Source organism: Peromyscus maniculatus, chromosome 10, assembly GCF_049852395.1.
Source record: "Peromyscus maniculatus bairdii isolate BWxNUB_F1_BW_parent chromosome 10, HU_Pman_BW_mat_3.1, whole genome shotgun sequence".
In the NCBI taxonomy this organism is placed as follows: Eukaryota; Metazoa; Chordata; class Mammalia; order Rodentia; family Cricetidae; genus Peromyscus; species Peromyscus maniculatus.
This window is the reverse complement of record NC_134861.1, coordinates 20,419,659-20,431,628: the sequence shown is the minus strand read 5'-3', so window position 1 is coordinate 20,431,628 and position 11,970 is coordinate 20,419,659. Positions and strand designations below refer to the sequence as shown.

General features: G+C 38.0%; 1 pseudogene; it reads left to right on the top strand.

Annotated features, from left to right (window-relative positions):
• The first annotated feature begins 8,412 nt into the window (after window positions 1-8,412).
• Window positions 8,413-8,973, top strand: LOC102928286 (serine/arginine-rich splicing factor 3-like; annotated as a pseudogene).
• The last annotated feature ends 2,997 nt before the right edge of the window (window positions 8,974-11,970 follow it).

Below are 11,970 nucleotides of genomic sequence, written 5' to 3'. Positions count from 1 at the left end.
TGAGGACATAAAGGCTTCCAGTTTGAGGAAAGAGGATCAGATGAGAAGTAGGCGAGATGAGGTTAGCTGTAGCTTGTTCTGCTTCTCTGACCTCCCAGCGTTCACCCCAATACCTGGCCCTGAGTTTGTTTTCATTAATAAGATCTTTTAAGATTCTTGCTACATTGAACTGGGTTAGGGATGGGGGCATGTGTCTATTTCTTTCAGCTCTCAGACCTGAACTGATTGCAGACTTGTGCAGGCCCTATAAATGCTACCTCAGTCTCTGTGAGTTCACTTGTGAATCAACCATTTTGATTTAGAGGGTCCGGTTTTCTTGGTGTTCTCCATCTCCTCTGGCTCTTACACTCTTTCTACCTTTTCTTCTGCAGAGTTTTCCTAAGCCCTTAGGGGAGGGCCTTGATGGAGACATCCCATTTAGGGATGAGTGTTCCAAAATTTCTCTTTCTACATAATGTCTGGCTGTATTTTTCCCATCTGCTGCAGAAGGAAGCTTCTCTGATAATGGCTAATCTAGCAAGGCACTGATCTACAAGGATTGCAGAATGTCATTAGCTGTTATTTTAAAAAGTAGTATTTTTGCTTTATGCTAGGTCCCTGTCTTATCTAGTCTCAGGATCTTAGCCACCAAAGTATTGTTGGTTATGGGTTTCATCTCATGGAGTGAGCTTTAAATCAAACAGATATTGGTTGGATACTCTCACAAGATTTGTGCCACCATGGCACTAGCATATCTTGCAGGTAGGACACCATAAAGATCACAGGATTTGTGGCTGAGTTAGTGCTTACATTTCTCTTTTGGCAGTGTGCAGAACACCTTCCTATATCAATGATGCCAGTGTGTAGATATGAAGGCTCTATTTAGACACAAGCTCAACTTCTCCATGATCAGTGTGTTGTGTAGGTATTATCTTAAGCAATGGGGCCTTCTCTCAGTTTGTGGAGAGTAGTAACCTATAGTCTTGCCAACAGCCTGGGCTATTTGGAACTGTGTATAACACATCTTTGGCCAACTCAACTAGCTGTAACTCATTCCTGGCACTGGAAGGTACATTTGGTGACAAGAAATAGCAAATTGGGGCTTTGTCTTATCCATTATTTGGCAATTTTATTTAGATATTCATTATGTATATAATTTAGAAAGCTATTTATGATATTAAGTTTTCATACTACCCTTCAATTGGCCCTTAATTTTAGCTGTCTCTCCCATATTTCCTCCTATCTCCCCATCTTCCCACTTATTCTCCACTTTACCCTGCTGTTCCAGTTTCCCTCCCCTCCTCCATCAATAATTATCTATTTCCCTTTCCTCAGAAGATCTATCTGTTCCCCCTAGTCCTTTATTCTATACCTAACCTCTGTGTTTCTATGAATTATAGTGCTGAGGATGCTGTGAATGTGTTGCTCTGATTGATTGATAAATAAAATGCTGATTGGCCAGTAGCCAGGCAGGAAGTATAGGATAGGCAGGACAAACAGAGAAGAAAATTCAGGGAAGTGGAAGGCTGAGTCAGGAGACACCAGCCTGCCATCCAGGGAGCAACATGTAAAGGCAACAGTAAAGCCACAGAATACGTGGTGACATATAGATTAACAAAAGGGGGTTAATTTAAGATATAAAAACTAGATAGTAAGAAGCCTGCCACAGCCATACAGTTTATAAGTAATATAAGTCTCTGTGTGTTTAATTGGGTCCAACCGGCCAGCCTCAGGGCCGCAGGAGCTGAGCAGAACCAGTAAAACTATAGCTATATGTAGCTTGTTTATCTTTGATTTAACAGCTAATATATAAACAAATATATACCATACTTGTCTTTCTGGATCTGGATCTGGATCTGCATCTGGGTTACCTCATTCATAATGATTTTTTTTTTGTAGTTCTATCCATTTGCCTGCAAATTTCATGATTTTATTTTCTTAATAGGTGAATAAATTTCCACTGTGTATATGTACCACATTTTGTTTATCCATCCATTTGTTGATGGACATGTAGGTTGTTTCCAGTGTGTGGTTATTGTAAATAGGGCAGCACTGAAAAGGATTGACCATGTTTCTCTGAGGTAGGATAAAGCATTCTTTAGGTACATGCCCAAGAGTGATATAGCTGGTTTGTGAAGTAGCTTGATTCCCACATTCCTGAGGAAACACCACTATTGGTGAAATATTCACTACTGATAATAATTATTCACTAATTTCCATAGTGGTCATATGAATTTGCAGTCATATGAATTTGCAGTCATACCAGCAATCAATGACTGTTCCTCTTATTAAGCATCCTTGACAGCATGAACTGTCACTTGTGTTATTGATCTTAGCCATTCTGACAAGTGTAAGGTGAAATCACAAAGTAGTTTTGATTTGCATTTCCCTGATGGCTAAAGATGTTGACCATTTCTTTAAGTGTTTCTCAGACATTTGAGTTTCTTCTTTTGAGACTTCTCTGTTTAAATGTGTAACCCATTTATTTATTGGGTTTTTGTTTTCTTGATATCTAGTGTTTTGAATTCTTTATATATTTTGGATATTCGCTTTTCAGTTTCCTGGGGCTCCATCCATTAATTGCTGATTTTAGTGCCTATGATAATGGTATTCTGTTTAGAAAGTCTTATCCTGTGCCAATGAGTTCACTTTTTCTTCTATGAAGTATCTGGTTTTATGTTGAAGTCTTTGATCCATTTGGAGTTGAGTTTGTGAAGGATGATAAATACAGATCTATTTGAATTATTCTGCATGCAGCCACCCAATTTTACCAGTACCATTTGTTGAAGATGCTGTCTTTTTTCAATTGTATATTCCTGGCTTCTTTATAACACATCACGTGTCCTTAGGATGTATGCCTGGGTCTTCAGTTTGATTCTATTGATGACCAGGTCAGTTTTTGTCCCAGTGCTATGTTGTCTTATTACTCTAGTTCTGTAGTACAACTTGAACTCAGGAATGGTGAAACCTCCAGCAGTTCTTATGTTTTTCAGGATTGTTTAAATGTTCTGAATACTTTTGTGCTTCCACATGAAGCTAATAATGTCCTTTCAAAGTCTGTAAAGAATTATATTAGAATTTTAGTGAGGACTGCATTAAATCTGTAGATTGCTTTTGGTACAATGGCCATTTTTTACTGTGTTAATCCTAGCAAACCATGAACGTGTGAGATCTTTCCAACTTCTGTTATCTTCATATCAAATAGATATGAAGAGAATGGACAACCTTGTCTTGTTCATGATTTTAATGGAGTTGCTTTGAGTTTCTTTCCATTTAATTTGATGTTGACTGTGGGACTGCTATAAACTGCCTTTAGTATATTGATGTATGTTCCTTATCCCTAATCTCTCTGTGACTTTTATCATGAAAGTGTTTTGGATTGTTTTGTCAAAGGCCTTTTCGGCATCTAATGAGATGACCAGGTGGATTTTGTTGTTTAGGTTTTTTTTAATATGGTAAATTACACTTATCAGTTTATATATGTTGAACCATCTCTGCATCTCTGGTTGAAGCCTATTTGATTATTTGGACAATAGTTTTGATGTGTCCTTGGATTTGTTTTGCAAATATTTTATTGAAATTTTTGTATCAATGTTTATAAAAGAAATTGGTCTATAATTCTTTCTTTGTTGGGTATTTATATGGTTTGGTCTTAGGGTAATTGTGGGATTATAAAACTAATTGGGCAATGTTCCTTCTGTTTCTATTTTGTGGAATAATTTGAGAAGTAAAGGCATCAAGTCTTCATTGACAGTCCGGTAGAATTCTGCACTAAAACCATCTGGCCCTGGGCTCTCTTTGGTTGGGAGACGTTTAATGACTGCTTCTATTTCATTAGTGAATATAGATCAGCTTAAATTTCTTATCTGATCTTGATTTAACTTTGGTAAGTGATATTGTTGAGAAAACTTTCCATTTCTTTGGATTTTACAATTTGGCACTATGGGCTTTCAAAGTATGTCCTTGTGCTTCTTTGAATTTTCTCGGTGTCTCTTGTTATATCCCCTTTTCATTTCTAATTGTTAATTTGGATAACCTTTCTGTCTCTGCCTTCTAGTTAGTTTGGAAAAGATTTGTCAATCTCTCTGTTTTGTTCTTTGTACTGGGTTTTTGTTTGCTTGTTTGTCTCTATTTTATTGATATCAGGCCTGAGTTTGATTATTTTTTTCTGTCTGTTCCTTTTGGGCATGATTTCTTCCTTTTGTTCTTCATGTGTGCCATTAAGTTACTAGTATGTGGTCACTCCAAATTTTTATGTAGTCACTTGTTTCTATGAACTTGCCTCTTAGAACCACTTCATTGCATCCTATAAGTTGGGGTATGTTCTGTATTCATTTTCATTCAATTCTAGAAATCTTTAGTTCCTTTCTTAATTTATGTCTTAACCATATGTTTCATTCCATTTCCATGAGTTTTAAACCTATGTTTTTGTAGACATACAGTTTTAATGTGTGGTCATCACATAAGAAGAAGATTGGCTATTTCAATTTTCTTGTATCTGTTGAGAATTGCTTTGTATCTGAATATGTAATTATATTTGGAGGAAGTTCCATGAGGAGCTGGGAAGAAGGGATATTCTGTTGTGTTTGGGTGAAATGTTCTGAAAATATCTGTTAGAGCCATTTGGTTTGCATCATCTATTAACTCCAAAATCTCTCTGTTTAGTTTTGTCTGTTGAATCGTCTACTGGCAAGAGTGGGGTTTTGAAGTCTCCTGCTATGTGTGAGAGTCAACATGTGATGTAATTGTAGTAGCATTTCTTTTATGAACTTGGCTGCTTTTGTGCTTGATACATACATAGATACTAAAAATTGCAGTATCCCCTTGCATTTTTCCTTTGATGAGTATGTCGTGTTCTTCCCTATCTCTTCTGATTCATTTTGATTTGAAGTCTATTATGCCGCATATTAAAATGGCTACACCACCTTGCTTCTTAGGTCCATTTTCATGTAATCCCCCCCCTTTTATCCTAATATAATGTCTATCCTTGATGTTAAGGTGTGTTTCTTGGATGCAGTGGAAGGATGGATCACGTTTTTGCATCCATTCTGTTAGTCTGTATCATTTTATTGGGAGATTGAGACCATTGATGTTGAGAGGTATCAATGAGTTATGTTTGTTGATTGCTATTGTTCTGTTGCTGTTGTAGTGGTGGTGGTGGTGGTGGTGGTGGTGGTGGTGGTGGTGGTGGTGGTGGTGGTGGTGGTGGTGTGTGCGTGCATGCGTGCATGCCTGTGTGCATGCGTGCATGCATGTGTATGTGTGTGTGTGTGTGTGTGTACGCATGCATGTGTGCGTGTTTCCTGACTTGAGATTATGTATTTCTCGTGTCTTCTTGGATGCGGTCAGCCTCTCTAAGTCAGAGTTCCTGATGGCATCTTCTGTAGCAGTGTATTTGTACACAGATGCTGCTAAATTTAATTTTATTATGCAGTGTCTTATTTTCTCTGTATATTGTGACTGGAAGTTCTGCTGGATGTAGTAGTCTGGGCTAGCATCTGTATTCTCTTAGACTCTGTAAAACATCTGTCCGTGCCTTTCTGCCATTTAAAGTCACCGTTGAGAAGTAAGGTTTCCTTATAATAGGCCTCCCTTTATATGTTACTTAGTCTTTTTCCTTTGAGGTTTTTAATATTCTTTCTTTGTTCTGTTCATTTAGTGTTTTGATTATTATGTGCTGAAGGGAATTTCTTCTCTGGTCTAGTTGATTTGGAGTTCTTTGTGCTTCTATTACCTTGATAGGCATTTCTTTCTTTAGGTTAGGGAAATTTTTCTTTTATGATTTTGTTGAAAATATTTTCTGTGCCTTTAAACTGGATTTCTTTTCTTTCCTCTGTTGTTATTCTTTACTTAGAATTTTCACAATATCTCAGATTTCCTGAATGTTTTGTGCCTAGACCTTTTTAGATTTAACATTTTCTTTGACCAAAGTATTCATTTTATCTATCGTGTCTTCAATATCTGAGATTATCTTTTGTATCTCTTTTATTATGTTGATGAGGCTTGCCTCTGAGGTTCCTGTTCAAATTCCTTGATTTTTCATTTCTGGATAGCCCTTTTAGGATATTCTTTATTGACTCTATTTCCACTTTTAGGTCTTGAACTCTTTTATTCATTTCCTTCCACTGTTTGTGTTTTCATGGATTTCTTTAAGGGAATTACTTATTTTCTCTTGATGACTGTCTATCATATTCATAAAGGCTGCTTTAAGTTCTTTGTATCATGCTTCAGCTGTGTTGCAATACTCAGGTCCAACTATGATAAGATTGCTGGGCTCTAGTGGAGACATATTGTCCTAGATGTTATTGATTTTGTTTTTGCACTGATGTCTAGGCAATTGGGTTTTAAGAGGGTTGTAATTCTAGGTGCTGATATGTGATCTTGTCTTTATTTGAGTGGGTATTTGTTGCTTGGTTTTTGTTGTCCTTTCTGGTTCTTAGGTGGTTGTGCGTTGCCTGGTAGGAAATTCTTCTAGGGTCTTGATAGGTGTGCCCACTGGTGGTAAAATGTGTTCCTAAGTATTGGGAGCTGACGCTTAGGAATGGAGATGCACTAGGGGTGCGTTGAGGGGAGTCTGCGGGAGGGAGGCATGCAGGAGTTCTGCCAAGATCTGCTTAGTCCCCTGGGGGTGGGGGCAAAGAGTGAGGAGAGGCCACAACAGTTAAGTCTGCTGCAGAGCTGGAAATGAGATTTGGGGACTGGATATGGAGAAGAGGAGAGAAAGTGAAGACCTGCAGCTCACCTATCTGCTACTCTGGCAGGCCTGGCTGGTGGGTTCTCAGAGGAAGCCCGCAGGACTGGGTAGCTGCTTCCCTAGCCTGAGTGGCCTGTGGGTTCTAAAACTTTAAAGGTTTCTAAAAACATAAATGTTTGAGGAATAAATGGGAATATAGACAAAATAAAAATGTAGTATTTTTCTGTTATTCAGTACATAGGAAAAAATACTTTTAACCTGTTTTCCTTTGAATCAGTTTTTCCCACAGTAGAAATACCTGTTAAAATTACTTAGAATAAAAACTTTTTTAAAAATCCAATTGTTATTTTCTTCTTGAAGATTGTGTTTTATTTAGTTAGGATTTCTATTGCTTTCTATTGCTATGAAGAGATGCTATAATCACAGCATGCTATAATCACAGCACTTCTTATAAAGGAAAATATTTAACTGGGGCTAGCTTACAATTCAGAGGTTTAGTTCAAAGCAGGAAGACATGGTTCTGGAAAGGTAGCTGGAAGTTCTACCTCTGGATCAGCAGGCAGCAGCAAGAGCAGAAATACTAAGCCTGACTAGAGCATCTGAAAGCTCAAAGCCCACACCCAGTGACACACTTTCTCCAACAAGGCCACACCTCCTAATAGTGCAACTTCCTATGAACCCATGAGGACCATTTTCATTCAAATCAATTCTATGTGTGCATGTGCACATGCACTCATGTATGTGTGTGTATGTGTGTTGTGCATATGTGCATGTGTGCCTGTGTATATCTGTATTTGTGTGTCTGTATGTCTATGTATATTTCAATATGTGACTATATCTCTGTGTGTATGCACTGTGTTTGTGGTGTCTCTATACATCTGTGTGTGTCTTTCTGTGTGATTTTGCACATGTTTGCATATTAAACAGAGCAATGAAGGGTCTGGGAAGTTTTGAACAAGAAAAACAGGCTTCCCAAGATCCTGACTAATTGAATATTGCATAACTTTGTGTGGCCACACCACCCATTAGCATTTCTGCCACATGAGCTTATAAAATTTCCTCCATTGTTCTTGATTACATTGTTTTCTAGATTTTCTTCTAAAGGGTTATTTCGTGTATAGTAATTTATATCTAAATATATGCAATATATTGAGACATACACATATATGTATGTATTTATTGAGACAGATATATGTACATACATATACCTTTTTTCTTTCTTTTTAATTTTTTTATTACCTGATGCAATTTCTTCCTTCTTTTTTGAGATACCTTTGCATTAGTTTATGAGCTAGGTTTCATTAAGATAGTGCTTACATTTAAGCTGACTAACTTTGCACGATTTTGTGGAGCATCACATACTTCACTAAAGTTGAGATAGACCATTGATTCCTCTGGGAAAAATCTACTCCTTTCTATTTTTTGTTAGCACCTTTAAAAGGTCAAAATTGTTTATTTTTAATTTACAAAATGGAAGGGTTTTTTCCATACAATATATTCTGATTATGGTTTTCCCTCCCACAACTCCTCCCAGATCCTCTGTACATCCCCACTCACAAAAATCCATAACTTTTCTTTCTCTCAGTATAATACAAATAGGCATCTTTTAAAAAAATAGCAAAATAAAATGAGGTAATTGTGGACACTGGGGAAGAGAGAGCATCTGTGGAAACAGAGGCAGATGGACTTGTCAAAGCCTAATAACTTGAGTTTCAGCTTTTTGAACCTGGGACCTCAAAATGTGTCATAATTCCTGTCCATTGACCTGTAAGGTCTATGTAGGTGATAGTGGAAACAGTGTGAACAAGACTTGATTAGAACAGGCTTTTGGCTATTGTGAACCATTCCAGAAGTGTGTGGCTGGCTTGAAACCCTCCTGGCTTTGCTTTCCTTGAATTTGAGGATCCCCCTAGATGCTGCTGATGCTGTCTGTGAGCTACACGGAGGAACACTATATAACTGCTGAGTAACAATGGAACTGTTAAATGGAGAAAAGAAGTCAGAATCAAGGTCTGCCTCCTTCTTGGCCCTCAAGGTGATTACCATAGGAATCCACCTCGCCACAGATCTCCAAGGAGAAGCTTCTCTCAAAGCCAGAGCAGGTCACTTTCTAGAGATAGTAGAACAAGGTCTCTGTCTCTTGAGAGAAATCACTGTCTCAGATTGGGGATTTAGCTCAGTGGCAGAGCACTTGCCTAGCAAGCTCAAGGCCCTGGGTTTGATCCTCAGCTAAAAAAAAAAAAGAGTCCCAATCCTTCTCTAGGTCTCATAGACAATCTAGGTCAAATGAAAGGAAATAGAAGATCAGTTTGCTAAAGAAGTGGTATACAGGAAGTATCTTCATTTGACAGGAGTATGTACAGGAAATTCAAGTTTTGTTTGAATATGCTTGGTGCATTTTTAAGATGTTCAAATCTTTTTTGTCTTTTGGAACAGTGACAGACATAACTATGTAATTCTCTATGGTTTCAAATGGATCATATGAGGCATGTAATAGCAAGAATTGTTACTTTACAATGTTCCCTTAAGGAAGATTGAAGTTGAACTTTAGTTTTTCATAGACTGAATAAACCTAGATCCTGCCCAGTTAAAGTGTGATGTGCTAATGATCTAGAAACAACTGTCAGAAATTAAATAAAGCTGCAGGTTCTCTCATAGCTGAGATACAGTGTGGAGCTGTAGGTGAAGGGATAAGCAGTCTTTAAAAGCTGCTGTGACATCACCATCCCTGACCTCAAACTCTACTATAGAGCTATAGTAATAAAAACAACTTGGTACAGGTATAAAAACCGACATACGGACCAATGGAATCGAATTGAAGACCCTGACTTTAATCCATGCACATATGAACACCTGGTTTTTGACAAAGGAGCCAAAACTATACAATGGAAAAAAGAAAGTATCTTCAACAAATGGTGCTGGCATAACTGGATGTCAATATGTAAAAGATTACAAATAGATCCATATCTGTCACCATGCACAAAACTCAAGTCCAAGTGGATCAAAGACCTAAACATAAATCCAGTTACACTAAACTTAATAGAAAAGAAAATAGGAAGCACTCTTGAATGCATTGGCACCAGAGACCATTTCCTAAATAAAACACCAACAGCACAGACCCTGAGCACAACAATTAATAAATGGGACCTCTCAAAACTGAGAAGCTTTTGCAGGGCAAAAGACACAGTCAATAAGACAAAAAGACAGCCAACAGATTGGGAAAAGATCTTCACCAACCCCACATCTGACAGAGGATTGATCTCCACAATATATAAAGAACTCAAGAAACTAGACATCAAAGTACTGAACAGTCCAATTAAAAAATGAGCTAAAGAGCTAAACAGAGAATTCACAAAACAAGAACTACAAATGGCTGAAAGACATTTAAAGAAATGCTCAACATCCTTAGTCATCAGAGAAATGCAAATCAAAACGACTCTGAAATACCACCTTACACCTGTTAGAATGGCTACGATCAAAAACACCAATGACAACCAATGTTGGAGAGGATGTGGAGCAAAGGGAACACTCCTCCACTGTTGGTGGGAATGTAAACTTGTACAACCACTGTGGAAATCAGTATGGCGGTTTCTCAGAAAATTAGGAATCGAACTACCTCAAGACCCAGCCATCCCACTCTTGGGCATATACCCAAAGAATGCTGATTCATACCATAAAGATACATGCTCAGCTATGTTCATAGCAGCACTATTTGTAATAGCCAGAACCTGGAAACAACCTAGATGCCCATCAACGGAAGAATGGATGAAAAAAAATGTGGTACATATACACAATGGAGTACTACTCAGCAGAGAAAAACAATGAAAGCATAAAATTTGCAGGCAAATGGATGGAACTAGAAAAAATCATCCTGAGTGAGGTAACCCAACCCCAAAAAGACAATCATGGTATGTACTCACTCATAGGTGGATTCTAGATATAAAATAAAGAACAATCAGACCAGAAAAAAAAAAAAGCTGCTGTGAACACAAGCCAACAGGTAAAGGCTGGGGGCTGAACTCTGAAGGCTTGCAAAGAGGTTCCTAATGATTGCTCTACATAGATGTCTAGCTGTTTGTAACATCAGTATTTGGCAATGTAAGACTTTAAGATACCAGTGTCCCATCAGTCTAGACTGAGGTACACTGTGGAGCTGAACCTTTGAGTCAGTGTGCAAGATTTCTTTCTCATGCTGTTATTTGTAGTATGTCTGTGAGAATCCTTGGGATTAAAATTTTGGTTATAAAAACAAACAAAACAGACAACAAACAGCAAAAAGGTAAAGAGCCAAAAAAAAAAACCACAAGAAACACATATAGATGCTGAGACACACACACACAGAGAGAGAGAGAGAGAGAGAGAGAGAGAGAGAGAGAGAGAGAGAGAGAGAGAGAGAGAGACCAGAAAAACAAAATTGAAAACCATAATACGTAAGTAAAAGAAACAACACTTTGCAGACTTAACAGGACAGACACACATATGAGACCCGCACAAGCTCAAGTGAGACAAAATCCCAACATGGAAGAAATGAAGTAAACCCCAAATCCTAATCCTAGCAAAGACAGTGTTCACAAACGCTGGCTGCTGGGAGAGGAAAAATCAGTTTCCTTTCAGGAAGTGGCACTAGGTATGTCAACCATACTCCAGGGTAAGTGCAATTCCCAAGAATAGTTTTCCAATGCAAACTGGACTCCATTTTTTTAGTGGCCTTTTCTTTTTGTTTTTGCTTTGCAAGAGAGAGAAAGAACATGAAGTTGGGTTGCGGGGGGGGGGGGGGGTCTGGAAAGAGTTGGGGAATTAGAAAGAATATGCTAAAAATGTACTATATGATATTCTGTTGGAAGGAAGGAAGGAAAGAGAGAGAGAAAGAACAAAAGACAGAGAAAACGGGGACAAAGAGAAAGAACAAAAGACAGAGAAAACGGGGACAAAGAAAGAAAGAATGAATAACTTTTGAGGACTATCCAGTGTTATCAACTTGATTTTTCTACAAGGCACAGCCTCCAGGTTCTGGTAGGCAATGTCTTGCTATCACAGGACATTGCCTTTCTTCCTTTCCCAAGTGGCTTTTCTTCTTCCCTGCCAGATTCTGGGGATTAATCTTCTAAGAAACCAGTCACACTTGTGTGCTTATTTCAGTGTCTGCTTCAAGCTTAATCTAGAAGCAGAGCATTGCTTGAATTTTTGCATGCATAGTTACCAATAATGGAAGCAAACCTCTTTGGAACATTACTCAATTTGCCCAATCATTCAGCCTGCTTGTAATAATGTTGTGCTTTGTTATGCCTATTTCTCAT